The 14,511-nt window shown below is 41.2% G+C and overlaps 1 protein-coding gene across 1 annotated transcript in view; it reads left to right on the top strand.

The window, feature by feature from the left end:
• Positions 1-14,511, top strand: part of GTF3A (general transcription factor IIIA) — a 152,452-nt gene that overhangs the window by 56,398 nt on the left and 81,543 nt on the right. The window lies entirely within an intron of this gene.

Genomic DNA, 14,511 nt, shown 5'->3' with positions numbered 1-14,511 from the left:
GATACCAACTTCTTCACTACCTATGTATTACCTGTCCTACTGTACTAAGTAACTTGCTGTAACAGCGCCATGATGCCTCTGGCCCGCTTTATAAATTCAAATAAATAAAAAGTACATGCTGCTGTTTGTATATGCTCGTTGTGTTTGCTGAATGGCACCACTATGTCAGAGCCCCTGCCTTTCTGAGCAGGTTGGATGCCACCCGATGTTGCAACCAGACACGTAGTCTGCGACTGCTGTGCGCATGAACATAGTGCCAGTGGGTTCAGTATGTTGTACAGTACATTTTACAGACTATGGGTATCCTGCTAAACTATGAAATTCAGTGAAAAAACGTGATGTTATGGTTAAGTTGCACTAGTAAAAACCCATGAAATTAAATGGAAAAATGTTGTTACAGGGCCGTTATGGTTACAGGTAAAACCAGAAATTCGCCAGTTATGGTAAACTAAGCAACTATAACTCGCAATACAACTGTGCACTGCAAGGACTAACACCCATGACAACAAATATGAAATCACAAATGGCATAGCTGACATCACGGATATCACGTGTGTATTTAGCTTTCATGAAAAGCCTCCACGGGATGGTCATTGTAATGTTGGCAGAAAACTATCAGATCATTGGAAGAACTATCATGAGATAAATAGTTCATGGCGCAATGCATTGCTATAAACACAATTGCATTGCAGAGTTCTACCAGCTCGTGTAGAAATGTAGGCATTGTCTGCAGCATTCCCCATAGAGGTGCAATGTTCTGAATCTTCCCATGTTGGATAGTAAAATGATGAATGAATGCTTTTGTTTCAGAGTTTTGTGTACTGTGAAACATGTAATAAGTAGCTAAGAATGCCTCACTTACTACAAAATTGTAAAACTATACACAACATAGAGACCAAAACACATACAAATATATGAGCATCTACAGGGAAAGTAAAGTAAGCAGAAAAATAGCAGTACTAACTGATTAGCTTCATGCACAAATATTATTGCTGCTTTTCAGGCTTGCTGCTTCCCCTATGTATATGTATCATATGATGTGACTGAACCATAAGGAAAGTAGTGTAAGAACATCTGAGAAGGATAAGACCAACAAATGTAGTACCTTTTTGAAGTTTTAGTTCCCGTCAGTGAAGAAAAGCATCTGGTGTAGATGTCGCGGAACAAAAAGGGAGCCACACATGTGATGTCGGCAATGACATTTGTGATGTCATCTGTGTTAGCCTTTGCAGTGCATAGTGGTATCGCGTGTTATGATTGCTTAGCTTACCATAACTGCTGAATTTCTGGGATTTTTCGTTTTTACCTGTAACCATAACTTGTGTGTATATTACACGGCCAAATTATTGCTATCTGTCTGCTCCGCGGTCACACTTCCCTGTTGGCTCTGCGGACAAGATACTGATTGGCTAAGGGGGTCGTGTCATGACCACGGACCTGCGACATGTGCTCCGATTGGCTGGAGTGAGGCGTGATGTGCGTCAGATTGTTTGGATGCACCCGACATCTTGGATCCGCTGACCAGAGGCGAAATGCTGTTTTGGGGAGTGTTTTGATGTGTCACAGTGCTTGGGCAGGTTCACAGAGTAGCGAATGTTAAAATTGACTACATGCCGCAGTTAACATTTTTGTTTCTATGGGTGTGTTACTGAGTTCTAAACCGCCATGGGTGTGATATGCTGTGGTGGTTGTGGCCAGGGCCTAGTCTTGGGTGCATGGCCGTAGGCCATACTCCTAAGACTCTAGGCCCTGGCCACAACCACCGCAGCACATCACCGTAATAGATACACCCGTAGTATCGAATATCCATCAGGTGGTTGTGGGGAGGGCCTAAAGTGTTGGGTGCATGGCCAATGCACCCAAGAATTTATACGTAGTGACGTTAAAAGCCACAATGGGTGATATGCTGTGGTGGTTGTGGCCATAAGCACTGGAGTTGTAAGCCACCATGTGTTTTATATAGTGCACGCCCATAGATTTGCTTATCTATGGCCACACACCCAAGACTCTAGGCCCTGGCCACAACCACTGCAGCATATCACAGCAATAGATACACCTGTAGTATCGAACATCGATCAGGTGGTTGTGGGGATGGCTAAAAGTCCTGGGTGCAAATTGAGTATATGCTGCAGTTAAAATGTTTCATTCTATGGGTGTGGTAATGACTTTTAAGCCACCATGGGTGTGATATGCTGCGGTGGTTGTGGGCAGGGCGTAGAGTCTTGGGTGCAAATTGAGTATATGCCGTGGTTGAAATGTTTGAATGTATGGGTGTGACAATGAGTTATAAGCCGCAATGGTTGTGATATGCTGCAGTGGTTGTGGCCAGGGCCTAGAGTCTTGGGTGCATGGCCGTAGGCCATATACCAAAGACTCTAGGCCCTGGCCACAACCACCGCAGCATATCACACGCATAGATTAATCCATAGCATTGAATATGTATCAGGTGGTTGTGGCCAGGGCCTAAAGTCTTGGGTTATAAGCACTTAACGTTATAAGCCACCATGGGTTTCATATACTGCGGTGGTTGTGTCGAACCTACAGTCTTGGGTGCATGGACAAAGGCCATGCACACAAGACCAACATTTTAGGTACTAAAGTTATAAGCCACAATGGGTGTGATATGTTGCGGTAGTTTTGGCCAGGACCTACAGTGTTCGATGCATAGCCGAAAGCCATGGACACAAGACCCAAGTTATAAGCCCTGAAGTTATAAGCTAACATGGATTTCATATACTGCACTGGTTGTGTCCAGGACCCAGACTATAAGCTGTAAGTTATAAGGCACAATGGGTGTGATATGCTGCAGTGGTTGTGGCCAGAACCTAGAGTGTTGGGTGCATGGCCAAAGGCCATGCTCCCAAGACTGAAGTAATAAGCACTGAAGTTATAAGTCTTGGTTGCATGGCCGCAGGGTGTAGGCCGTAGGTTATACATCCAAGACTCTAGGCCGTGCCCACAGCCACTGCACCATATTACAACCATAGATTACCATATAGATTCGAATATGTAAGAAATGTGTGAAATTATACTTACTGTTTAATTTGTTGAGATTCCATATATTTCTTACATGACTTTAGTACTTGGAGAAAATATTCTTTTTCAATTTCTGAAATGAAAGAAAAGAGCATGTTGACTTATTACATTGTATAATAGACATTTTAGCTTTTTTTACCCTCATTTAGTTTACAAATCTGTGTACTTTGCATTTTGCTCAGTTTCTGTGTTTGTTTTTAAATCATTGGGTCTGGGGGGAAAAAATCCTTGTCGGATTAAAAAAACCCTTTCTTTGCTATACTACAAACAATTTTTGTTTGCTTGGAGTGTTCACTTGTTTCTCATGAATGTTCTATGTTTTCTTGCAGATTTTTTAAACAGGTAGCTGTTGGCGTATTCTAACTGTATTTTTTGTTGCAAATCAGTGGTATTGATTTATCTGTGTGGTGGTTGTACAATCTTGGGCAGTTAGATACCTGGTGGCGTATTCTTACAGTTTTTAGTTGAATTTCTGATAATGTTAACATACACATTAGTTATTAAATATTGGCTTTAAGAAGATTAAATAAGCGTTTGTAAGATTTGCTGGTAATCTCTGCTTTAGAGTAATGCTACCATCATTACATTCAAACCATTTTCTTTTTAATATATGCAGTGTAGTGACCTGCATTGGTTGCGGTTCCTGCACGGTAGATTATACCTATTGTGAAGGTTTTCTTACCAAGTGACACTTGACCGTGTGTGAATCCAGTCAGCTTGCAGTTGTTTTGGTGCCATCTGCATTGTAACGTAGAAGCATTAGTATTATGTAGTTACTGTTTGTATCAGTAAGGTGGATTTTGTACCATGGTTTGCGTTTTGTACAAGTTGCTGAAATGGAATGGATTCACAATAAGTATGGATACGTACACAAATTGCTCGTTAGGGATTTGTTCCTGTCTCACATTGTTGGAGAGTGCATGTATGAAATATGCAAGATTTCATTTATAGGTATGTTTTTGTTTTCAAGTACTTGTAGTAAGTACATTAGAAATTCTTGTGGATCTTCTTGTGAGTTTATAGTGAACCTCACCATTCCAGCACAGTAGTCCAATTCTTGTCTTATTCCGTGAACACTATACTTGTTGTCAGGATTGTTGAGTTTCTGTGAAGGACTAACATTTGCAAACACAATTGGTCTGTACTGTGTAAGTAAATGTTGTTAACAATTGGTGGCAATTGAAATAGAATATTCATTGCTACACCAGTTACATTTGAATGGACCAGATAGTTATGTGTCCGAGTGATTTTTTTTTTCTTTTTTTTTTTCTGAGTTTGTTCCTTTTTTGGAGAAGTACCCGATTTACTTTCACTAATAGGTTCTTCTTTGCTTGTGGTAATTACCTTTTGATTTCTTTGCAGGATTTGCAGTCAAATCCTGTTGCATTTCTGTTTGAGTTAATTTTCTTTTACATTTTCCTTTTTCTGGAACAGGATAGGATTTCAGATGAGGGCGGCGGGCGTTGTACAGTGAACGCAGTCTAATGTATACTAAAATGCAAGGAATATCAGCGTTCACTTTACTTGCATCAAAGTTGATTAGAAATAGACTGTCAAGTGTACGTAAGCGTGATAGTGCTACGCAGCTCATGCCTTCGTTAAAGACTGTTTCAAATATCTATCAATGCTTTGTCTAGGGTAAGACCTTGAGATTTATGAATGGTGACTGCATATGCAAGAGTTAGAGAAAATTGTTCTCTGCATACATACATGTCTTTGAAGAGAAGGAATCGAGCTGTTGAACACCCTATCCTTTTTACTTCTGAAAGCTTGTCAAAGAGAATATTGACATGTTTGAAAGCCAACAACTGTACCCAGTGCCCCATTAACTAGTCCTTGCTACACGTCAAGGTTGCGTTTAAGCATTACTCTACCATTTAAGGACAATTTTAATATTTTTCCAACCCTTGTTGTGGCTTGCTGACACATGTGTAGTGTCATACCATGTATGTCCAGTTTGTCTGTGGAGCAAATTTCAATTATTGGTTGCATTTCTTTTTTTAACATTGTTTCATTTGAATTTGGAGCAGCTGTCCTAGTGGTTCTTGACTTCCTGTTATAGAAGGTTGACTACTGTCGGAAGTGTCGTTATCTAGTTGGGCCTGGAGTTCTTTGTGTTGCTGTTCATTGTGCAACATTGTTTTGTACTGCGTAAAGTTCACATCGGTGATGGCGTTTTCATTTGCGTTGAAAGCCTCTTCATAGCAGTCGTAGTTATCTAGTATTTCTTCCTCTTTTCCCCATGGTTTAAAAAGTTGTAGCAGGGACATGTAATATAGTTCTTTCTGTTGAGGAGTTTTTAATGACAATTTGACAAGATTGATTAAGCTTCGTTTGGTAAGTTTCACTAAGCTGCCTTCACAATCTGTCACTCTATCTACCTTTGCTTTCATCGGTTTTATATAATTTGTTTATGCAAAGTTTTGGGCTATGTGGTAGAGACGCATGGTTTCCAAAGTGCTACTCCTGTTCGGGTAGTATGTGTCTAGTAAATTGTTCTTTAAAAAGTCTTGACTGTTGGGATAATTTTTGGCTATTTTTATGTCCTCAAGATTTGAGAACTCTTTTCCTAGATTTAGCAGGACCAAGACTTAGCCATACTATATTTTCAGATTTTCCATACAAAGCAGTAACGGTTAAACTATCTGCAGCTTCATAGGCTCCACATTCTCTGAGAGCATTTTTATGCCTAGGCTGTACAATTTCTGAGTGTTTTGTCTGATAGGTCATTCCAGAGGTCTTGCAACTCTTTTGTTAAGTAGGCTGTAACATATCGTTCAACTGCAGTGGAATTGTCTGCAATGTACTGCACATCTATGTTTGCATTCCATAAGAGGGCAATGATTGCATTGTAATCATTGATATATTTTGATTCTTCTGTTCTTTTTATGTAATGTGTTCTTAGGTGATTTACCTTTATCACTGTCGAACTGAAGACATGAAGTTGTTCACTTCACCTGTTTCTGTAACTGGTCTAGGGAAACCAAAGCGGCATTTGGTGCAGTATTTCCCTTTGCTTTTGTATTTGCGACAACAATATTTGCCACATTTGTGTCTTTGAAATTGTACAATTTGTCCATGAAGGTCACTGTCCTTTTGTGAAGGGATTTGACAAGTGACATATTTTTTGGATGAACTGCAAAACAGTGGCATCACTGTCAATTTAGGTGCACCATTAATCCATAAAAGCATGTGGATTTGTGGTGCTCCTCTGGCTTGGTATTCTTTTCTCCAAAAGAAGTGTTGCACTTCTCCGAGGGGAGGAACAGTTTTATTACAAATAAAGTGTAGCATTGCAATGAAACGATGGTGGAAATACCTTGAAACGTTAACAGGATCTAGCGAGCAAAGTTCTCCGGATGTTAGTATATCTATGTTGGTTTTGTTTGATATGCGTAGGAAATAACGTAAATCTTCCCATGCATATTCTGCACAACTTAATGTAACAAACCAAGTGGGCGGTCCAAGGTTTCTGATCCTACAACGTACATCTCCGTGACGTTGCTAACAGATTTGTTATGCTTGATTGTAAAACCTCATCTTTTTCTTGCACTTTTTGTATTAATTGCGTAGCTGACATATTTTTAAAGTGTTCCAGATTTCAATGTGTGCAACTCCGTAACATAGGGTTGCTAGTTCATCTTCAGAATACATTCGTAATGAGCGGTATTCTGATGCTTTTTATCTGAGTGGGTCTATCATCGTATCTTCCTCCTTTGCCAGTAGGAAATAGTAGTGGAAAAGGACGTGCTTCTATACTTTTTCCCATATGCCAATTGGTGACCCTTTGGTTTGTCGCATTTGCTAAGTTTGTAGTGCATCATCTATGCTTTCATCAGAGTTCAATGGATGAATTGTATAATGGTCTAAAAGAGTGGATACTGCAGCAGGATCCAGAAGTTCAAATTGACCAGTTTCTTGAATCCGTCTTGAATTATTTCAGTTGTTTCCCTTAAGCTTTCTTCAATATTTGTCTTTGTAGTATTCATTATTGTGTTTCAGATATTTCACTCCTCTTATTAGATTCTGAAGGACTCTGTGGAGGAACATTTTTGCTAAAGTACTTTTTTTACTATGGTTTCTTCCTACTATATCAGGATTTATAGGAGAAGTGTTGCCAGTAGTGGTAGCTGAATTATTGTGAAGCATTTTCTGTTCCGTGCAACATTTTAATAGAGGAGGCAAAGTTTCTGTAGTTGAAGATTAATTTGTTTCGCTAAATGACTGCATTAGCTGTTTTTGTTTTAACGTTTTGTACACACTCTGGTCGAGATGGATGCTTACTTTCGACACTTATTTTCATTTGCTCTATTTCTGCGTTCCTTTCTACAGACTTGCTTTTTGGTAGGCATTCTTTGGGGTCTGTTGAAAAAAAAGAAGGTATGGGTTGGTCTGTTTTACTATGTATGTGTGCTGTGTTCATGCGAGTTTGATGGGGAATATGTATGTGATGGTGTGTGATGTGCATTGGGCAGTTACAATGAGCTGGGAAGGCTATTCTTCTGTTTGTATGTTACTACACTGTGGTTCAGATGAGAGTAGAAAGTGAGGTAGTGGTGAGCAGCAGTAATAGTAAACGTAATGGTATAAAATTAAAACAGTTCTTTGTTTTCTAGTACAAGGGATGAGTATGTTATTTGTGTTCCAAAAAAACAGATTTGTGTGCCATTCTGTCTGCTAATCTGTTTAATAAATGGGGATTTGTGGGCAGAATGGTTCAGAAAGCAATGTTTTTTTGGTGCGCAAATTACATAGCCCATACAATCTCTTTGAGGAACAGTAAGAATATAAAGGTAGTTTTGTACTTTTTTTTTTTTTGTGCAGTGATCAGGTTTCTTCGGATATGTTTGTAGTGTAGATGCTGTTTTTCAGGAGAGTGGTCTTCACTGCAATTGTAAAAGGAAGAAGTTAGTAATTTTGTGTGTTTTATAGCACTGATGATGATCACGTTCATTTTTCAGCTTTTGTCGAAGTATTCTCGTTTGATATCTCGACAGTGTATACGTGCATTTCATTTGACTATGTGCAGCCTTTATATGTTTGAAATATGTTAGTTGAATCTGCAATTCCCTTGTTTGTTTGCAGCTGTGTTGCAGATAGAGGTTTGGAAGTGATGGGTTATAGAAGATGGGAAAAATTTGAATACTTTCATATTATAAGTAGGAATGCAAAAAATCGGGAGCACCTGAGGGGGAGATGTCACCACAGCATTCGGGAACGTGGGAAGTAGCATTAATTTAGGCAGAAGACAGTAAAGAAATTGAATTTTTTTATTGAAAAATCTTGCGTGTAAATCGGGGGGGTTGGCACGTATGTATAGGCTATGTGGGAGATGGTAAGAAGTAGTGCTATTTTTCAATGACAACTCGGAGTCTCGCACTTAAAGCAGGAGCGTTGGTATGCATGTATGTATTGGCTATGCAGATTTAGTGGCATTATTTTTGTTTAAAAGGATTCATAAGAGTTGCGCATGTACTCTGAATAATATATGCATACCTGTACTTTGTAATCATGCATGTGGGTATGCATGGAGCTGCAAGTAGAAATCCTCAACTTGCACAGTACTTTTTGGAGTAGGTGCTTTGCAATGATATGAGACTTGTATTCAGAGTGATCAACAGTACATTTGAAGTGCGGAACTCTGATGACTGAGTTAGATGTAGAGGTCTTGGATGTGATTGGTGGATGGTTGTGGGACAGCTTAGCTGTGTCCAATGAGGGAATGGATTTGCGAGTGATGTGAAAATGGTAGAAGGGCTGGCTAAGAGTTTCGTGCCGCACAGACACCGCGCATGTCTGCGGTTAGGGCATGCCACATACAGGGTTTTCCAGCAAATCCAGCATGGAAAGGGGACTGTAGGGATCAACCAATCCGATGTTGACATTGTTGATTTGTGTAGAAAGAGTGTGTGTAGTGAAGATGGCAGAGGTGGAGACAGACGGGGTGTTGGTGCTCAGATATTTTTGTCCATGGTTTATTTACAGCACTATTCTGAATGTAGGCATGTGGCAAACAATTTCGATGTATGAGGAGTGGTGGTGTGGAGCACTGACGGGATTGCAATGTAGAGGCAATTCGCCAAGTTTGCAGAGATGCGTAGGATGAACAGTCCCCATATTGTAGTTTTGCACTATGGTGCTTTCCATTTGGGCTATGTGAGTTCACCTACTTAATTGGGAGATTTGGAACAGTTGGTTCAAGCCGTCATCAACATCTTTCCAACTGCTAAAGTAATTCTTTCTGGCTTACTCCCTCGAGCAAAATGGGACAACAGTTCTGTTTTTTGTCCTGATCAAAGTATTGCTAGGTGTGCAATCAATCGCGGCATGTGTTCATGTTAAGAGCTGGTATGTTTTTCTGCAGCCACGAGAACATGGTTTCCAGTAATGCAGCTTATTTTGAAGCAGATGGTGTTTCTTTTTTGGGAAATGCCATGTTCTTTTGTAATGTAAGGCTTGCTTTGGAGAAGGTTATGAAATTATTGTAGGAGTAAACTTGAGAAGAACCCCCCCCCCAAAAAAAATACAAAATAACAGGTGTCTGTTAGGCATCTGCAAAAAAAAGGCTCTTTTCAGAGCCCACCTTAAAAGGGAAAAGAACACTATTTAAACGTACAGTCGTCACGCTCAGATCCACTACATGTCCACGTACATGGTGGTAGTCTGCAGGCAGCGCGTACTACATGCGGGGATTCTGTGGCGAAGAGGCATGCAAGTGAGAATGAGTGGAGCTAGGGATTGGTCAGTTAAGTTCAGTGGGTGTGTTGTGAACAGAGAATTTGTGAGAACGTCTTTTCCCCTGAGAGAACAGACAGCTATGGCTGTGTGCTCAAACAGATTATCTGGATTTTGGGAGACTCATGGATACATTGGTTGAAAGTGCATGCAGAATGTTGCGGTATATCTGCAGATCTTGGATTCCTTCATGTGGAAGTGCACTGGCATGGAGTGCGTGGAATTAAGTGGCTGGACTTGGTACCTCTGTGCTACTTTACAGACAGAGCGTCATCCTGATATAATTATCATTCATTGTGGAGGAAACAGTTTTGGGCATGTGTCTGGAATTTCTTTGCAATTTGCAATGAAGGAAGGACTTTTAAGGGTCAATTGCATGTTTCCAAATTGCCAAGTAATTTTTTTACGTAGTGTACAAAGACAAATGTGGCTGCGTTCTTCTTTATATGGTCCACAAATGGAGAAAGCGAGGCGCAATGTCAATAAGGCTGTTTGTACCTTTCTAAGAGATGTTGGCATGTCCTCTTTCCACAATGAAAATATTATGTTTCGTAGCACATTCATTTTTCGCAGAGATGGAGTCCATCTTACATATGCTGGCAATCGATTTTTCTTCGCAATGTGCAAAATGCATTGCAACCTTTTTTTGCCATTATAGTCACCTATTTTGCATTACATGTTGAGGAATCAAACACGCACCTCACCACCAAAAGGCAGAGCCACCACTTGCTGCCACAGAGGTGCATTGGTTTTGCTACGGTTGCACCCTAAAATTTTCTGTCCTAGGACTGTCCAGACTTTTTAAAAAATGCGCGGGGTCCTACACCTTTTATTTGACAGTTCCTTTTTTAAACTGAGAAAGGTGGCTCTGAAAAGAGCCTTTTTTTTAAAATGTGTTTAATTTTTTTTTAGATTTATTACACGACACACTAGAAGAGGAGGGGTAAGGAAGGGACACCAACCACGGGGATAAGAAAGGGCAGGTGGAGAGAGGAAGATGTAGGGTGGGCCTTAGGTAGGTAGCAGGTCTTCTGGTGCTCTGTGAACAAAGTCTCGAAAGCACTTCAAAGACTCTCTCCCCCGCCCCCCTGCAGAGTAATGTCGCAGTACATACACAATATTGTGACCTTCAAAAGTTAAGGGTCAACGGCATCGCAAATGGCCTGCGAGGCAGCTGGAGGGAAGCGCTCTGCCACAGCAGTCTCTTTTGGAGAGAGGATCGGACACTGGGGATGCTCTGGAGGAACTCTACCTACTACGTTCTTTACATGGTACCACCTTGCGAATTTCCGTACCGTGGAACGAAGTTAGGTGGCGCTTCATGGTTGTCGCACCAAAGCTGTACGCACCAGGTCTCCCACGACTCAGCACCAAATCGCACTTTTTACAGGTGACCAGGGTCGCACATGCTTTTGGTACGTTACCAAAAACGGTAAACCGCCAAACCCACGACTCCCGGCGAGTGCTGGTAGTATGGAGTTCCCCTCCACGTCATTCTCTTCATCCTCTTCTTCCTCGCACTCTACATCCTCACGCGTATTTCCCTCTGCAGGCCCTTGGGGAGGTGGTGGAGGGTTTGGGGGTGGTGCGGAGGCTGATGCTGTAACAGCAGCCATGGATGCCATTAGGGTTGGTGAGATAATCTCCACTAGAGCACTAAAGGCAGCAAAACTCAATCTACAATCGCCAGAAGTACAATGAAGATGAGCTCAGGGGTGTGGCCTTTTATAGGGGTGGAGGGGTGCGCCTCGTGACCATATCGATCACTCAAAAGCGTTGAAAAAGTTCCAAACAATATGTGGAAAGTTAGGGCCATTGTATGGGACATGTGAAATGACGATTTTGTATTGTTAAAAATAATTAGCCTTGTCTGCAGAAGTTCTTTTGAAATGTTGCGGAATCAGAAAAAGTGCTCAAATTAGGGCACACGCTCAGCATGAGTGCGGTCACATGATGATGTCGTGAACACATCTGCGAAGGAAATGGGTGCCCGCAGGACACCAAATGGCCAGGAACGGTCGTGTGCATGCGCTTGGGTGTTCTACGGACAGTGTTCGGGTCCTGAAACTAAAAGTGCGACACAAGTGAGGACAGTTACGGACAGGCGCAGTGTTCGCAGGACCTACGGGTGTGGTGTGCATGTGCATAGATGTTCTGCTGACTGTACGGCCAGGTATAGTGTCCTTAGGACACCTCAGTTTTGTTTGACTACGGACATGCCGGACACCGCCTGTTCTACGGACAGTTCCATCTTCGCTGCGGACAGGTATAGTGTCCACTCTATTGTTCATTTACGCATCCCGGCCACCTGGTGTGTTCTAAGAAAAGTTCCATCTTGGTTGCAAATGGTACGGGTAGGTGTATTGCCCTTAGGACATCCATATTTTATTAATTACGGACAGGCAGAACAGGCGCTCTGTCCGGACATTTTAACACTAAAAATAAATTTGACACACAATTCCATTAAAAGTAACTTAACATTTTTTTTTATAAACACATATACAGCAATTAAGAGAGGGGAAGCAGACACAAACAAATAAGGGAAGTAGGGGTTTCCACAGGCTCGTTGTTGGATGAAGGGATGGAAGTTTCGTCAAAACGTTTATGATCTTCAGGGTTTGGGGATAGTTCACTGGGAAATGGAGAAGGGGGACAGGTACAGGTTGGACGGTGTTATCTTACCTTTGACGTGGTCCTCCACAAATTGCCTTAACCCGTTAAAATTCTTTTTAGCATGTGCACTTTGCCTTCTATGCATTTCATGGTCTTTTGGTGGACTTTGTTCATGTTTTACCTGGTCTGTTAAAAATATATATGTTAAGTATCCATAAAGTACAGACTATTCATTTTCTTATGCAGAGAAGTGTGTACCATTATTATCGCTATCTTCTGACATTTCGCCATGCGGAAAATTCTCCTCCAGCCAGTCCAAAGTACTGCATATTTCTGTGTGAAAACAGACATACATTATTTGTTCTGCACCTCATACAAAAAGTGTACTAACATGCACAAAAAATGAAGTTCACTTACTACTTTCAATTTGTATTTGTTGTGTTGTGTTAGTCTGTCGCTCCTAGCTGTACAGTTTCTGTGAGGTAATTACGTTGGAGGCATATCTTTTTTGTTATGGTATAATCCATTTCATTACACATGGTATTTAAATGGATGAGTTATGTGTGAGACGTGTAGGTTCCAATGGTTATTTATTACTAATAATGTGTTTATGTGCTGCTTTTTAACCTTGTGCAGTTTTTATATGGCATGATAGAACAATTTCAAATACCCCTTACTGTTTGGGTAGTGTTGCTCTCGTCTGCGCCCGTCTGCAGACAGACGCTCAGTCCGTGGTCTTCAAATATTATTAGCGAAGGAGGTTCAGTATGTTACATGTACACAAAGTAAGGGAATCCTAGTAATTATCTCCCAATTTCACATGATGAATGTGTATATTCACGTTCTGGTTAATTTTCCCTACTAAAAACCTGTGAAATTCAGTAAAAAAAACGTTGTTAACAGGACGTTATGGTTCCAAGTAAAACCGAAAAACTCTTGAAATTCGCCAGTTATGGTAAGCTAAGCAACCATAACTCGCACCACCACTGTGCACTGCTAACACTAACACCCAGGACATCGAAGATGACATGTCTAGCACCCCCTTTTCCCCTTTACTAACATATCTAGGCCACATGGTTTTCTTCAGTAACAGTCAAGAATTAAAAAATATTAAAAAGGTACTATATTTGTAGATTTATCCTTCAAGTATGTTCTTACAGTAATTCCCTTAGGGTCCAGTCAAATCATGCGATACATATGCATAGGGTAAGTGCCCTGTTGCCCTCCCGCTCATGCCCCCCCTATAACTTTGCCCCCCCCCGGACGAATCCTCACCAAACTTTGCCGTGGCCATGTGATATATATTTGTATTTGCTCATTTTTAGTGAATGAAAGTGGCTAAACGTTATCTGTAGGGCTGCTCCTATCCTTTTACTTTTGTGTTGATCTAGATTGCCAATGTCCCGTGTGTGTGCGCGCACCATTCAAACATAGAATGACAGCGCACCAGTTTACTCTGCAAACTGTTTTGGGCCTACTTTTAGATCTATTCTCTGCTAAAGGAAGTAGCTAGCGTCAATCCTGTTCTAGCTCCCAGAGACTTGCCACCGTGGCCTGTTGATGGTGTGTACTCTGTCAGCATCCAGGGCCAGTGGTCTGGTGTGAAGGAAGCCCATTTTAAGGCTTGGGACAGATGGGCCTCCTCCGGTGAGCGCATTTCAGTGTTTGATTAGTTTAAGTGAAATTTGGAGCAGTGGTATCGATATAGCAACGTTTTGCTGGGGAGGTTGCGTTATGGAGTGTCAAAATGTTGGCATTTCAACCATGCATGTAGGTCATTGGAGTATACATTCTTGCTAACATTTAAAAGCAAATCCCATTCTTCGAGCAGAGGATATGATTCGGGGTGTTGGACTGCTTTCCAAGGTCTAAGCCTTTAATTATAAATGGGTTTGTTTCGTAGCACAGTGGGTTTAGGTAGATCTCATGTGGTGGTAGTCTGGTGAGCACATGTCTTTTAATTTGGCAATTGCTGCGACATCTGTGGCTGGCTACTCCAAATAAGTCGCACATTTTGCAGTTCATCGCGATTCCCAAATTCCGCCTAGGTAGGATTTGATAGCTTGGCATGAAGGACAATTTGTCTTCTACAAGGACCACTCATGTTGCTGACAGACTGCTTTTTCC

The sequence above is a fragment of the Ambystoma mexicanum genome, chromosome 7q (genome assembly GCF_040938575.1).
Source record: "Ambystoma mexicanum isolate Mex_15411 chromosome 7q, UKY_AmexF1_1, whole genome shotgun sequence".
Lineage (NCBI taxonomy): Eukaryota > Metazoa > Chordata > Amphibia > Caudata > Ambystomatidae > Ambystoma > Ambystoma mexicanum.
The sequence above is the reverse complement of the archived record's forward strand: the minus strand, read 5'-3'. Positions and strand labels throughout refer to the sequence as shown.